Here is a 12,829-nt window from a genome sequence, read left to right as displayed (position 1 = left end):
GTATTATAATAAAGAATAATAGGCAAAGAGTACAAAATAAATGGCCTGCAAAATTAAAGAGTTGAGAAAGATGGACAAAAAATATATAGAAGTGAGAATAATGGGGTACTGAAATAAAAAGAAAATATGCTTGGATACTAAAGTATTCACATGCAAAGAATAGAGATTGATGGACAAAATATAATAAATGAATACAGAAAAACAGTCTTAAAACTGAAAGAAAAAAAAATTAAGGATCCCCTTTTAGACCCTGGTACATGTTTGTTTTCTTAACAAGTTGTTTCTCAAGGGTTTGAAGATTGTTATCACAGTTATATGATGTAGTACAGATGTGCATTCCACTACAGTTAACTTCATAACAATGTATTACATCACAAATCTTATGAAAACAATAGAAGATGAAAAGTATTATATTTCCCATATAACTAAAACAACATTTATACATGTATGCTTGTTTTTAACACTGTCATGACTGTATGTCGCTTTCACACATTCCCCATTTCCTTTCTCAATTTTATTACATGCAGATGTATCAACATTTACATAGAAGTTTTAATCATTTATCACCAAAAAGTTCAGGTATTGGCATTAGACAAGAACCAGATGCTCCGCAGGGCGCAGCTTTATACGACCGCAGAGGTTGAACCCTGAACGGTTGGGGCAAGTATGGACACAACATTCAAGCTGAATCCAGCTCTAAATTTGGATTGTGATTAAATAGTTGACACAGCATAGGTTTCTGACACAGAATGGATGTGTTCTAATGAACTTAAAATTTTTGTTTTCTCTTAGAGCAATTCACTATGCTGTTGAATATTAAACCTCTCAAAAAATGTTTGAAGCAATTTTCTTTTTATTTTTGAAATTTCAAATGAGAAAAATTGAACCACCCCACCCATTTTTTTTTTTCACATCCCACTTTCCCTTATTCCAAAACTGATCTCAATTAAAATTTCTAATGGAGGTTGCAACAATAACCACTCATTTAAATACATCATAAAATATTAAGATGTAAAAAACTGCTTGTTATCACTGAATGGTAATTTAAAGATTGTTTTAATTTATAAGTTGGTAGTAAAAAGTGAATATACATTGTATATTGTATATAAAAAAGATTTAAGTTGTTTCTGGACAAAGATAGATAACTCCAATAAAAAAATTCTTGCTATTTCACAATATTGTGCAATTAGATATTTCTTGCTTTTCATTCTGGACAAAGAAAGATAACTCTAATTAAAAAAAAAATTGCTGCTATTACACAATATTGTGCAATTAGATATTTCTTGCTATTGCGCAATTGAAAAGACTTGCTATTGCACAATACTGTGCAATTGAAGATTTTTTGCTATTGCTCAATACAGTGCAATGGAAAATTTCTTGCTATTGCACAATACTTAATATAATAATTTTGGATCCTGATTTGGACCAATTTGAAAACTGGGCCCATAATCAAAAATCTAAGTACATGTTTGGATTCAGTATATCAAAGAATCGTAAGAATTCAATTTTTGTTAAAATCAAACTAAGTTTAATTTTGGACCCTTTGGACTTTAATGTAGACCAACTTGAAAACAGGACCAAAAATTAAGAATCTACATACACAGTTAGATTTGGCATATCAAAGAACCCCATTTATTCAATTTTTGATGAAATCAAACAAAGTTTGATTTTGGACCCTGATTTGGACCAACTTGAAAACTGGGCTAATAATAAAAAATCTAATTACATATTTAGATTCAGTATATCAAAGAACCCCAAGGATTCAATTTTTGTCAAAATCAAACTAAGTTTAATTTTGGACCCTTTGGACCTTTATGAAGACCAATTGGAGAACGGGACCAAAAATTAAGAATCTACATACACAGTTAGATTCAGCATATCAAAGGACCCCAATTATTCAATTCTTGATGAAATCAAACAAAGTTTAATTTTGGACCCTTTGGGCCCCTTATTCCTAAACTGTTAGGACCAAAACTCCCAAAATCAATACCAACCTTCCTTTTATGGTCATAAACATTGTGTTTAAATTTCATAGATTTCTATTTAGTAATACTTATACTAAAGTTAAGGTAAGAAAACCAAGAAAAATGCTTATTTGGATCCCTTTTTGGCCCCTAATTCCTAAACTGTTGGGACCTCAACTCCCAAAATCAATACCAACCTTCCTTTTGTGGTCATAAACCTTGTGTTTAAATTTCATTGATTTCTATTTACTTAAACTAAAGTTATGGTGCGAAAACCGAGAATAATGCTTCTTTGGGCCCTTTTTTGGCCCCTAGTCCCTAAACTGTTGAAACCAAAACTCCCAAAATCAATCCCAACCTTTCTTTTGTGCTCATTGACCATATGTCAAAATTTCATAGATTTCTATTAACTTAAACTAAAGTTATAGTGCGAAAACCAAGAAAATGCTTAATTGGGCCCTTTTTGGCCCCTAATTCCTAAAATGTTGGGACCAAAACTCCCAAAATCAATACCAACCTTCCTTTTATGGTCATAAACCTTGTGTTAAAATTTCATAGATTTCTATTCACTTTTACTAAAGTTAGAGTGCGAAAACTAAAAGTATTCGGACGATGACGACGATGACGCCGACGACGACACCAACGTGATAGCAATATACGACGAAATTTTTTTCAAATTTTGCGGTCGTATAAAAAGACAAGATAGACCAGCCATTCCTATTACCATACAACAACAGCAGTACTAACATGACTAATGTATCTATTTGATGACAGAAAAATGGATACAATTAGGACATGTACATGTAGGATTTCTTCAAAATCCATAACTTATGAAACATGATCTGAACGTACATTGTAATACTGCATCTAGAAAATATGAGTCAAGACAATGACAGTATTATAGTGAGTATTCCCCATTTATGAAAATTGATTGCTCTTTTAAGAACTAGTGTTTTAAAGATAAATAATTATTTATTACTTCTATGTAAATCTGATGTAGTCATCTCATAACTTGAGGGCTATAACACTTTTAAGAAAGGATACATCTAATACTAACTGACATCAGATGAAACTACTGATTATCACTTAACAAAATAGTTCAAATCAGAAGAGACAGCCAGGGGGAAAAGATTAGCAAGGCCCCATGGCTAGCAGCCAATGCTACTGAAATTTGGGTTGGGACCCTTAAAGTTTAACTTTCATGAACATACATACATTGTACCCATATGCTTATCCTAATTTTCATATTGTGGATGGTTGGGCCCCTAGTTGAGAAATGTAAGTCCCTGAGTAACTTTATTAATTAATAGACTGAAGGAGTAGAAGAACATTTTATTATACTTAAATTAAGGGCCTTGAATGGCATATAAACATTTAACCGTATCATTATAATTTGAGTTCAAAACAAATAACATAGTGAATATACACCTTTCTAAAGTAAATATATATAATAATGTACGTACTTCATTCATGAAATTATTGAACTGATAGAGTGAGACCCTTATGGGTTGTCGAGGTCATTAAACATCCCCGTAATAGTTTTACTGAATTTTATAATGTCAAGGGGAAACAACTTAGGTACACCAAATACAATAACACTGTGATTCATATATGGGAGCATTCATCCAAGTGTTATACTGTTTTAAGTGTAATACAGCAAAGCTAAAATATGTTGCCATTTAAGTATGCTAATGTTCATGTACAATTGTAAAGAAGACTGCAGCCAAAACCTGAACAGCAACATTTTAGAGAGGAGAAAATGTTTTACAAACATGAATTATAAATGTAGATGGGAAAAAATGATTAAAGATTGCGTCTTAAAAATCTCTCTTAAATCATTTAAAGATTGATGCATACATGTACATGTACGTATACAATATTACATTATTCTGCTAATCTTAATATATATCAGTTACAGATTTTTATGGGGAGGGGTGCTCCAGCCCTCCCTTATTTATGAAGTTATTTCTAGGTTTCATTTAAAAATTATACCAGTTCTTCTTTTAACCTTGTCTACTTTGAGGGGCCTATCCCCCCTCCCTTTTTCAAATTTCTTGAACCTGCATCTGTATATATATGCTTCTACATATGTATGTGGTGACATCTTTGGGTGACACTCTGATAACTATTGAATCTGAATCTGCTTTCAATTATACTTTAGCAATGTGTAGTAAGAAGAATGATTCCTAATTGACCATTGCCTTGAAACCAATGCCCACAGGTGATTAGGCTGATGACACAAAGAAGATCCCTACAGATTAATTATGTCTGATGCTTTATTGATCTAACCACCTTTTATTGGTTCATTTGTTATTTGTTTCAATTGTGTGTTAATTTCTTAATACATGTAGATAATTTTTTTCTTTAAATTGCAATTTGTTGTAACAAAGTTTGATCTAAATCATACATGTAAGATAGAAACTATGACAGTTAGCATGGTTAGTTGAATGGGGTTTACAAAATAGAGAAACTATAGAGAAAATGAGCAGTTTATATACATGTACATGTAAACTAACAAGAATAATTTGGTGCTTAATAAAAAAGATAACTGTCAAAAGTAAAAGAATTTAAATATATGTACATGTACATGTACATGTTAAAGATGTTATAAAATACTAAATTTCTGAGAGAGAAAAAATGTTAGTAAAATAAACATTACTCGTGTTATTTCCAAAGATCTTCAAACTTAAAAACAAGAGAAACATGTTCTAAAAATATAAGAATGCAGAAACTAAGGACCCCCATATGTGTCAAGACCCTTATCTATGTGGAATCTGATATGTACATTTGTATGCAGGCACTTGTTTCTGTTAAATAAAATATAATACTGATATGATATCTTTTGTATATATATTTATTACATAACATGTGTTATGTGGGTATATTTTTTACATCGACAATTGTATGTGATCCATAACATTTTATATTTTTGTAAACAATTTGTTCTTCAGTTTTTAAGTAGACAACCTAGCAATTCATCTTTCGATATATATCATGTAATTGAGCTATTAAAACATACTAATTTACTCCTAGATGTTCAATAAAAACAAATTGAAAAACTGGGGACAAACAGAAACTCTACCAATTTTACAGGCCACAAATTTTATCTAAGTACAACACAGCCCAAAGTCATATATAGAACAAGGATTTGTATAGTAAGAATCATTGTATAGAATAATACATCAAGTATAATACTTGTACATTTAAATAGTCTATAAACATCAAGTTTAAATGTCTTATAAATAAACTTACATATCCCTAAGCTTACATAATTCACAGTAGTTAATTTGCATACACAAAAGACAAACACAATTTTGTAAATAATTCCCATGATTACTTTTATTTATATATTACATATAAATGTTATATATTTTTTGTAGATGAAAAGTATTATAGACCATGAAAATTCAAATGTCAAGTTTATTTTTATCATAAACATTTCACATATATACATGTATATGATTTTTATCAATGACCATTAATACATTATAATTTATAGAAAAATAAAGGATATGGGGTATCCATCATTGTCCATCTGGGACACAAAATGATGTTACATGTACATCTACAAAATGTACTGTTCATGCAATAATGGTGACAACATCTATCAATGTTGTTGTGTATCATTCTGACATGATAAACTTTAATTTTGAATTCACAAGCCTGAATTTAAAGCCTGAGAGCAATTTTATGTTTGTTCAAGCGTGAAGACAGATTGTTTATCATGTTTATTTAAAAGTTTCAAGTGCAATGAATTTCTTATGTACGGTTTTCGGCTTTTAGTTTAGTTTAGTTTAAACATATTTATTTATAGTGGATTGGGAAACAAGTTTTGCAACTTATATAAATCCCTTTCCACTTTGCTGGTGCGAGTGCTGCCTTGTAGCGGCATTAGCCTACTCTTTTTCGAAATCTACAAGCTTAAGGGTGTCTTTAACGTGCAAGAGATATGGCTCTCTCTTAACACGGGTCAGCCATTTATCGTCCCCTTCCGACGGACTATCATCGTTTCCTCAAGACCATACTCGTGAATGGTGTCAAGGGAGAGCCGAAAATTGAGTTCCTGAAATATTCATCCCGAACGGGAATCGAACCAGGAACCTTTGTGTTAGTAGTCCGATGCACTTACCACTACACCACTGCGCATGCTCTCTTCAGCTTTTGGCGTCAACTTCTCAGGATTTTACTTAAGTTACCGTCTATGGATCTGTAGGGGGTCAGTTGTGAATCAAATAACTTATAGTATTTCCTTTCCAAAATAATGCTGAATCTGTGAAACCAAGTACATTGTATATTACACCGTTTGTAAAGAAGGGGGGGGTTGGAGAGGTCTGATCCCGAAATCTGGGGTTTAAAAACATGAAATCCCAAGGTCCCAAAAATAAAATCTAGACATCCTGAAATTCAAAAAAAAGAATCCCTATGTAACGGGAGTGGAAGTTTCCACTGGCTTCGTTTTCCCGTTGTCTACCCAAGTTGTGGGATATCGGACAAAGTACGTAAAACTACGTGAATATAAACAAGATGTTTATTTGAAGACAAACATTATGGTTGAACATACGATTCTGACATAAATACATATTATACTGAAATACGGTGGTGGCTAGTCTACTTGTATAAATAAAGTTTCCATTACAAGCCAAAGTATGAGCGTCCGCTCATTTTAAATCCTTAGTGTAGACTGCCCAGAACCCGGTGAGTGACGTAATACTTATAGTTCCTAGGGACAACAAGCCCGGCCGGGCCATGCCAGAACAGGAAGTCCCGACAACGATAATTTCATGGACGGTCTCGGAAGAAAGAGTTACGGAACTATAAGTAATTCTAAAGTTAACCAATTTCCCCAAATAGATAGAATAAACAAGTAAACAAAGTGACCACCAATACACCTACATGTACAAAAAAGGATCAGTCCCGAAATCCCAAGCTTAAAGAAATACACCTGATCTCAACATCCAGCTAAAGGTTCTGTCCCCCTGTAAACACGTAAGATTACAAGTGAGGAATATTGCTTTAAAGTCATTAATTTAAGAATCCAATATAATTTGGTATGATAAAATTGTGAAGAAATCAGCTGTCAAAATAATTTGTAAAAATGCACCGGTCACTGTTCTCTGAGTTTCATATGAATTGTGTTCCTTCATGTCAAATGTATCAAAGTAAAAGAAATTGGTGTTTAACTTTCTCGATTTTTACCTTATTCACAGTATTGGTGGTATTATTGAGGACATTTTACCATGTAGACAAGATAAACACTCTTTTCGGCAACTTCCGCCATGTTTGTGTTAACAGTTATCTCCCCTTTTCACGCAAAGTTGACTACGCGGAATTTTTAAACAGTAAAACCTTGATTGCGGTTAACGTTATTTCAATGATAAAGAATATTATCCTTGAGTACGCCCCTCCATATTTTCATGATATCGTTGTACAATTATAACAAAACTAGAAAAACTTTCATATATATATGGGCGTTTTTCAATAAAAGCGTAAATTTCAGACCTAAAAAAAATGGAAAATCAACTTGTCTAAAATTTAATTTCAAGAGTTATTTTGAATACCTCTATTATGAACCTGTTTGTAAACAAAAAGTGGAATCTTAAATACTCCTTAAAATGATATTTTTTTATAATTTGAGTTGTTTCGTAGGGGACAAAAACGAAACTGCTTCTAAACACACATATGTTTGCAATTTTAAATGTTTCATATAGACATTCCAGTTTGTTTACTTTATAAACTAGGAGAATCTTTTTTTTTTTTCTGAATTGGAGAATCATTTTTTATCGATTAAGCTTAGACAGTACTTCACATATGAAGATACAACTCGTGTTACGTAGTGGACATTTTGATGCGTTTCGTAGGTGACAACCCTATTCTATGTCAATAAAAACAAAATAAAAATTACACGAAACTAACCCCTTGTTATTTGTTTTGCACGAATATAATTGAAAATAGAGTAAAAAAAGACTGCACGGTAGTGGTAGTGTCCACTACGAAACGTTTTTTCTCCAATACTTGTTTCGTAGGTGACCGTTTCGTAGGGGACGTATTCACATGTTTTATTTTTTCCCACAATCCCTATATTGCAAAAGTAACAAGACTGATTATATTCATCAAAGCATGTATTAAGCTGCACACTGATGTTTTTTTCATAATTTTAAAACCAGACACTGAAGGAGATTTGACCCGTTTCGTAGTGGACATTTACAAAAATACGGTATCACTCTGGTCCATTTGATGTGCTCAATTATTTTTTACCAACAATTTAATTGCCGTTATAAAAGCACTTCTTTTGTAAGACCCTAATTTTTATATCTTTTGCAAACAAAAATTACATTGATTTTATAAAACGGTTTATAAGCAAAATTTAATGACTTCGTTTCGTAGTGGACATTTTGTCAGAGACCACCTTCTGAAATTAAAAATCCTATGTTAAAAGCTGTTTATTATAATATGTTGGCTCTAAACATACTTTTGAATTATTAAAGAACTTATATATATATATATGGGTTCGAATCCCGGCGAGGGAAGAACCAAAAATTTGCGAAAGCAAATTTACAGATCTAACATTGTTGGGTTGATGTTTAGACGAGTTGTATATCTAATATTTGTATATTTTATAGTTATTTTATGGTGATGTTGTACCCTTTTTGACTTGTTATATATTATATTTTGTAGTGTACAGAATCATATTACATGATCCATCGCCCTGTAAGATTGATCGTTGACTATTTATTCAGTCATTTAATATTTTTACTTTTTTGGTAGTCTGCATCGAGTGTGTTCACCCGATCCGGTTTTCTTACTGCATATTCCATCATGCATTTTCAATTTTATTTTAAGAAATTAAGATCTTCTACTATCAAAATTATCAAAACAGAACATCACATTTCAAATTTAGAAACCTACATTAATCAAGGAATTATTCCGAAAGGACTTATTTTAAAGGCCTCCCCACTCACAACAGGAGAAAAGTCGAACAGATTTTTTCACAGATGGAACAACATTTTATACACCAGTTCTTTTCGTCTGATGGATCTCTTACGCCAAGAAGCAATTCATCAAGTTAATAATATTTATAAACTACGTGATAATTTGCACTGCCGATCCCGTGAACATTTGTCTGATCCTGAACTTGACGAAATTCAAGTACGTCTTGGTGATATCAACCATATTGAATCACATAAGCTCCACGTCAAACAGATCAACAAATTTAAACGTGATGGTGTGCAAATTAACACCCCTTCAAATAGACCCTCTACAAAATCTAAGAAAAAACCTCGAAATCGTAGATTTAAAAGAAAAATTCGAGTTCCGATGGATCCCAACAACACGGTTGTCAATTTATCCTCAGTCTCTTTATCTGAGGACGAAACTAAAGTCTTGTCCAAGGGTTTGAATTTTTGCCCTACTCCCAATAACATAGATGATATGAAATTGGGAGATGACCTTGATAACTTTGCTAGAACCCTCAGAATCAAAGAATATTTTGGTAACAAGGATAAAGAGGTGGATAATGAGGAGGACACAGACACGTCTGACTCGGAGGAAGAAATCATAATTCCGCATTTTAAAAAGAAGAGTTCATGGATTCCAAAACCTAGTAAATCTGCTACACTGGAAGATGTTATCGACAAAATCAAATCGGATGTTGTTCATCTAGCTAGCAACAAGTACTCGTCATTTTACAACACCTCTCCTGACGAGAAAAAAGCCATACAATCGCTGAGAAACCGAGATGATATTGTGATAAAACCAGCAGACAAGGGCAGTGCCGTTGTGATAATGGACAAAGCTAACTACATCGCGGAAGCAGTGCGTCAGCTCTCTGATGAGAGATTTTATAAGAAGCTAGACTATGACCCTACTTCCGAGTTTAGCTCCAAAATTATCACTGCGTTACAAACCATGTACAATGACGGTCACATAAATGAGGATACAATTGGTTATTTAAAGCCAGAGAATGCCAAGCCTGGTCGATTGTATCTTCTTCCCAAAATACACAAGGTTAACAACCCTGGTAGACCCATTGTATCCGCAAACGGCCATCCGACTGAGAAAATCTCGGAATTCGTCGATTTTCATTTAAGATCTCATGTAGAAAATCTTCCTTCCCACATTCAAGACACTACAGATTATCTTCGTAAAATGGAATCCATGAACCCTCTTCCTCCGGAAACCCTCCTTGTCACTTTAGATGTCACCTCATTGTATACCAACATACCTCATGATGACGGCATACAATCTTGTAGGGAAATATGGGACTCGCGCCACATTTTAGAACCACCTACTGAATGTTTAGTCCAGCTGCTTACTCTGGTCCTGAAATGCAACAATTTCACCTTTAATGGTGAGCATTACCTTCAAATTAACGGGACAGCGATGGGGACGAAAATGGCACCGTCTTACGCCAATATTTTCATGGGCAAATTAGAAAAAACAAATTATTGCAACATCTTTATCCAAACCTTTGTCTTGGTTCCGTTTCATTGATGATGTTGACATGAAATGGATTGAATCTCAACAAAAACTGGATGATTTCATCAGACATGCAAACAACGCCCACCATTCAATTAAATTTACGTATGAAATTTCCGACTCTAAGATATCTTTCTTAGACACAACCACATCTATAAAGGACGGTGTCATATCAACAGACCTCTACTGTAAACCCACAGATAAACATCAATACCTTTCTCCCCAAAGCTGTCACCCAAAACACTGTACAAAAAGTATCCCGTACAGTCAAGCTCTCAGAGTCAAGCGGATTTGCTCCTCTGAGGAGGCTGTCACGAAACGGTTACAGGAACTTCGCGGATTTTTGACAAAACGAGGTTATAAGAAATTGGACATAGATAAGGGGTTTGCGCGCGCTAACAATAACAGCCGCAATGACCTCTTACAGTACAAACGGAAGAGGCGCAGCAAAATAGTCCCGTTTGTTCTTACATACAATCCAGCCTTTAATAACCTTTCACGTTTGATCCGTGCCAATTGGCAAACTATTGCCAAACACCCTAAATTATCCAAGATCTTTCCCAATCCTCCTGTCTTAGCTTTTCGGAGACCAGCAAGTCTGAAAGACTTATTTGTTAGAGCTGACGTTTCCTCAAATAAAAGCTGTTCAACTGCAGGATGGTGCAAGTCATGTGGTAACAGACGTTGCCTGACTTGTCAACAAATACTGAATACTCAAACATTCACTTGCCACTCGACTGGGTCTGTGTACACTATATATTGCAATGTAACTTGCAAAACCCAGAATGTTGTATACCTCCTTCAGTGTCGATGTGGCATGCAGTATGTTGGCGAGACAGAGCAGCCATTTAACAAACGCATGAATGGTCATCGAAGTGACTACACTTGCAAACCCGACCTACCCGTAAGTCGTCATTTGAGATCACCTGGACACACACAAGCTGATCTCAAAAACCTTACCATCACGATCATAGACCACAACGAGTGTTGGTCGAAGGTCGACAGAGTCGCTCGGGAAAGATTTTGGATAAGAAAGTTACGGACAGCCTCCCCAGAGGGCATAAATGAAAAAACATAGAACGAGTCCCTCATTTTCTGTGACCACCTGTTTCAAACAACGCCAGATTTAGTACTGGCTTTACAGTTCGAAATTATTTTTAAAATTACCGTTTAAATTACAGGTTTTCATTGATTCGGGATGATGTATAAGTACGTTGCCACGTTCAATTATTTACGCTCAATATACAAAACTTATTTTTTCAATCACTATTAGACTGCTATTCGTTTGAAAGGCTTTAATATGTAGTTTCCGTTGTAATTGCCCTACCGTTGTCTAATCTATACCATCCTGGATCGGTAAGGACATTTTTGATTATTTTGATTTTTAGTTTGAGGACTGCCCTCAATGCAGTTATTACATCTCAACTGTCACATCCTTTGGAAATCTAAAGTTGTGCCATTTCACATCGTAAATAACTATTTTTATTTTTGGCATATTTCTGTAGTCTTTGCGGTGTGTTTGGAAATTTTAAAATTGTTCCAGCGTTCGCTTAAATTGTATAAATCAAGATTTTGATAGTCTCAATTTGAATTGACACGATTCATTTGACATCGTGCTATTATTGAAGAAGGATATCTGTTATCCGAAATATCTAATATTTGTATATTTTATAGTTATTTTATGGTGATGTTGTACCCTTTTTGACTTGTTATATATATATATATATATATATAATCGAGTCTAAATTGAAAACTACGTTCAAACCTATGACTGCGTTGGATAAAAACCGCAATTTTTATACGTGTGCATGTCAAACAAATTTCGTTGTAGAAGGGTCTAAAAACAGCACAAACAACATTTTCCAAAAGACCAAAAGAGTGAAAAAGTATATTTAAACAAAACGCATTTGACTAACAGGTCGAACAACTGATGTTCTTTAACCCTGCTGACTGCCATTGGCGATATATATATATATATATATATACAACTCGTCTAAACATCAACCCAACAATGTTAGATCTGTAAATTTGCTTTCACGTACTTATATATATATATATATATATATATATATATATATATATATATATATATAAGTGTCTAAGAATGTAACTTTAACACACTAATGAGTGTTATAAAATTTGGTGTTATATTTTATATATTATTCACGCAATATTTCGCTAAACAAATTAGCTTCATCGGGCGTGTGCATCTATCTAGGTGAAATCGGATGCATGACAAAAAATATCTTTGTAGCTTGAGCTACACAAAAGTTTAACATATTGATTAATGATCTGTATAAAACAAATTTTTGCCGTTTATTGTACATAAACATTTTTTCAAAAATTAAAACAAATAGTTGTTTTAATTAAATAGAAGTAAAATTTATGAG

The 12,829-nt window shown here is 33.4% G+C and overlaps 1 protein-coding gene across 3 annotated transcripts in view; it reads right to left on the bottom strand.

Moving 5' to 3' along the window:
• Positions 1-7,263, bottom strand: part of LOC134699805 (oxysterol-binding protein-related protein 6-like) — a 48,169-nt gene extending 40,906 nt beyond the window's left edge. For 2 of the 3 annotated variants that reach the window (XM_063561218.1, XM_063561221.1), the window contains exons 1-2: positions 7,161-7,253; positions 6,094-6,234 (exon numbers count right to left, since the gene is read on the bottom strand). The gene's annotated coding sequence lies outside the window, so the exon portion shown is untranslated. Of the gene's footprint in view, positions 1-6,093; positions 6,235-7,160 lie in introns of all 3 variants that reach the window. The other variant, XM_063561219.1, reaches the window with a different exon arrangement.
• Positions 7,264-12,829: the final 5,566 nt, after the last annotated feature.

Source organism: Mytilus trossulus, unplaced genomic scaffold, assembly GCF_036588685.1.
Source record: "Mytilus trossulus isolate FHL-02 unplaced genomic scaffold, PNRI_Mtr1.1.1.hap1 h1tg000085l___fragment_1__unscaffolded, whole genome shotgun sequence".
Taxonomy (NCBI): Eukaryota; Metazoa; Mollusca; class Bivalvia; order Mytilida; family Mytilidae; genus Mytilus; species Mytilus trossulus.
The sequence above is the reverse complement of the archived record's forward strand: the minus strand, read 5'-3'. Positions and strand labels throughout refer to the sequence as shown.